This window comes from Arachis hypogaea, chromosome 3, assembly GCF_003086295.3.
Source record: "Arachis hypogaea cultivar Tifrunner chromosome 3, arahy.Tifrunner.gnm2.J5K5, whole genome shotgun sequence".
Classification (NCBI taxonomy): Eukaryota; Viridiplantae; Streptophyta; class Magnoliopsida; order Fabales; family Fabaceae; genus Arachis; species Arachis hypogaea.
Window position 1 is genome coordinate 112,764,521 of NC_092038.1, and position 2,989 is coordinate 112,767,509.

General features: G+C 41.2%; 1 non-coding gene across 1 annotated transcript; it reads left to right on the forward strand.

Moving 5' to 3' along the window:
* The first annotated feature begins 2,197 nt into the window (after positions 1-2,197).
* Positions 2,198-2,301, forward strand: LOC112793440 (small nucleolar RNA R71). Its single transcript, XR_003198131.1, has one exon. It is a non-coding gene; the product is annotated as a small nucleolar RNA R71 (small nucleolar RNA).
* Positions 2,302-2,989: the final 688 nt, after the last annotated feature.

A 2,989-nucleotide genomic window follows, 5' to 3' on the forward strand; every position in this document is an offset into this window, starting at 1 on the left:
TGATCCTGTCGGGTCCATAGATCTTGAGGTGTCAAGGATTTACATCCCTACACCAATTAGGCATGTAAAATGCCTTTCCATGCAATTCTGGCATTTAAACGCCGAAGTGATGCATGTTATGCGCGTTCAACGCCCATGTGCAGCATGTTTCTGGCATTGGACGCCAGTTCCATGCTTGTTTCTAGCGTTCAGTGCCAGCTCTCCTCAGGGTATATTCCTGGCATTCAAACACCAGGATGTTGCTTGTTTCTGGCATTCAGCATCAGATCCATGCTCTGTTCTGGCGTTGAACGCCAGCCAGATGCTCCTTACTGGCGTTTAAACGCTAGTAAGTCCTTCCTCTAGGGTGTGATTTTTCTTTTGCTGTTTTGATTCTGTTTTTAATTTTTGTATTTTTTTCGTGACTCCACATGATCATAAACCTAATAAAACACAAAATAACAATAAAATAAAAATAAATTAGATAAATAAAAATTGGGTTACCTCCCAATAAGCGCTTCTTTAATGTCAATAGCTTGACAGTGGGCTCTCATGGAGCCACAAAGGTGGTCAGGTCAATGTTGTGGACTCCCAACACCAAACTTAGAGTTTGGATATGGGGGTTCAACACCAAACTTAGAGTTTGGTTGTGGCCTCCCAACACCAAACTTAGAGTTTGATTGTGGGGGCTCTGTTTGACTCTGTATTGAGAGAAGCTCTGCATGCTTACTCTTCCTTGTTACAGAAGGATAGCTGTGTGCCTTAAACACAAGGTAGTCCCTATTCAATTGAAGGACTAATTCTCCTCTGTTAACATCTATCACAGCTTCTGCTGTGGCTAGGAAAGGTCTTCTAAGGATGATGCATTCATCTTCTTCCTTCCTAGTGTCTAAGATTATGAAATCAGCAGGGATGTAAAGGCCTTCAACCTTTACTAACACGTCCTCTACTAATCCATAAGCTTGTCTTACTGACTTGTCTGCCAATTGTAATGAGAATAAGGTAGGCTGTACCTCAATGATCCCCAGTTTCTCCATTACAGAGAGTGGCATAAGATTTATGCCTGACCCTAGGTCACATAGAGCTTTTTCAAAGGTCATGGTGCCAATTTCCCAGGATCTTGTCTCTTTTGAGGTAGAGTTTGCTGAACCCATGTATCAAGTTCACTAATGAGCAAGGGAGGTTCACCTTCCCAAGTCTCATTACCAAATAACTTGGCATTCAGCTTTATGATGGCTCCTAGATATTGAGCAACTTGCTCTCCAGTTACATCTTCATCCTCTTCAAAGGAAGAATAATCTTCAGAGCTCATGAATGGCAGAAGGAGATTTGGTCTCTATATGAGCCTCAGATTCCTTTAGGTCCTCAATAGGGAACTCCTTCTTGTTTGAGAGACGTCCCAGGAGGTCTTCCTCACTAGGATTTTCTTCCTTATACTCCCTTGTGCATTCGGCTATATTGATTACATCAATGGCCTTGCACTCTCCTCTTGGATTCTCTTCTGTATTGCTTGGAGAGTACTAGGAGGAGTTTCAGTGACTTTCTTACTCAGCTGGCCCACCTGTGCCTCCAAATTTCTGATGGAGGACCTTGTTTCACTCATGAAACTTAAAGTGGCCTTAGACAGATCAGAGACTAAATTTGCTAAATTAGAGGGGCTCTGACAGAATTCTCTGTCTGTTGCTGAGAAGATGATGGAAATGGCTTGTTATTGCTTAGCCTGTTTCTTCCACCATTATTAAAGCCTTGTTGAGGCTTTTGTTGATCCTTCCATGAGAAATTTGGATGATTTCTCCATGATGAATTATAGGTGTTTCCATAAGGTTCACCCATGTAATTTACCTCTGCTATTGCAGGGTTCTCAGGATCATAAGCTTCTTCAGAAGCTGCCTCTTTAGTACTGTTGGATGCATTTTGCCATCCATTCAGACTTTGAGAAATCATGTTGACTTGCTGAGTCAACACTTTGTTCTGAGCCAATATGGCATTCAGAGCATCAATTTCAAGAACTCCCTTCTTCTGAGGCGTCCCAGTATTCACGGAATTTCTCTCAGAAGTGTACATGAATTGGTTATTTGCAACCATGTCAATAAGTTCTTGAGCTTCTGCAGGTGTTTTCTTTAAGTGAATGGATCCACCTACAGAATGGTCCAATGACATTTTGGAAAACTCAGATAGACCATAATAGAATATATCTAATATGGTCCATTCTGAAAATATGTCAGAAGGACACTTTTTGGTCATCTGCTTGTATCTTTCCCAAGCTTCATAGAGGGATTCACCATCTTTTTATTTGAAGGTTTGAACATCCACTCTAAGCTTGCTCAGCTTTTGAGGAGGAAAGAATTTATCCAAGAAGGCTATGACCAGCTTATCCCAGGAGTCCAGGCTATCTTTAGGTTGTGAGTCCAACCATGTTCTAGCTCTGTCTCTTACAGCAAAAGGGAAAAGCATGAGCCTGTAGACTTCAGGATCTACTCCATTCGTCTTTACAGTCTCACAAATCTGCAAGAACTTAGTTAAAAACTGGTAAGGATCTTCAGATGGAAGTCCATGACACTTGCAGTTCTGTTGTATTAGAGCAACCAATTGAGGTTTTAGCTCAAAATTGTTTGCTCCAATGGCCGGAATGGAGATGCTTCTTCCATCAAATTTGGACGTTGGTTTAGTGAAATCACCTAGCATTCTCCTTGCATTATTGTTGTTGGGTTCGGATGCCATCTCCTTCTCTTGTTCGAAAATTTCAGAAAGATTGTCTCTGGATTGTTGTAATTTAGCTTCTCTTAGTTTTCTCTTTAGAGTCCTTTCAGGTTCAGGATCAGCTTCAACAAGAGTGCCTTTTTCCTTGTTCCTGCTCATATGAAATAGAAGAGAAAAAGAAAAAGGAAGAGGAATCATCTATGTCACAGCAAAGAGGTTCCTTATTGTTAGTAGAAGAAGAAAGGAATAAAAGTGGAGAATCCAATTACAAGGGAGATAGAAGCAGTGATTGGAGATGAAGAGAGGTGAA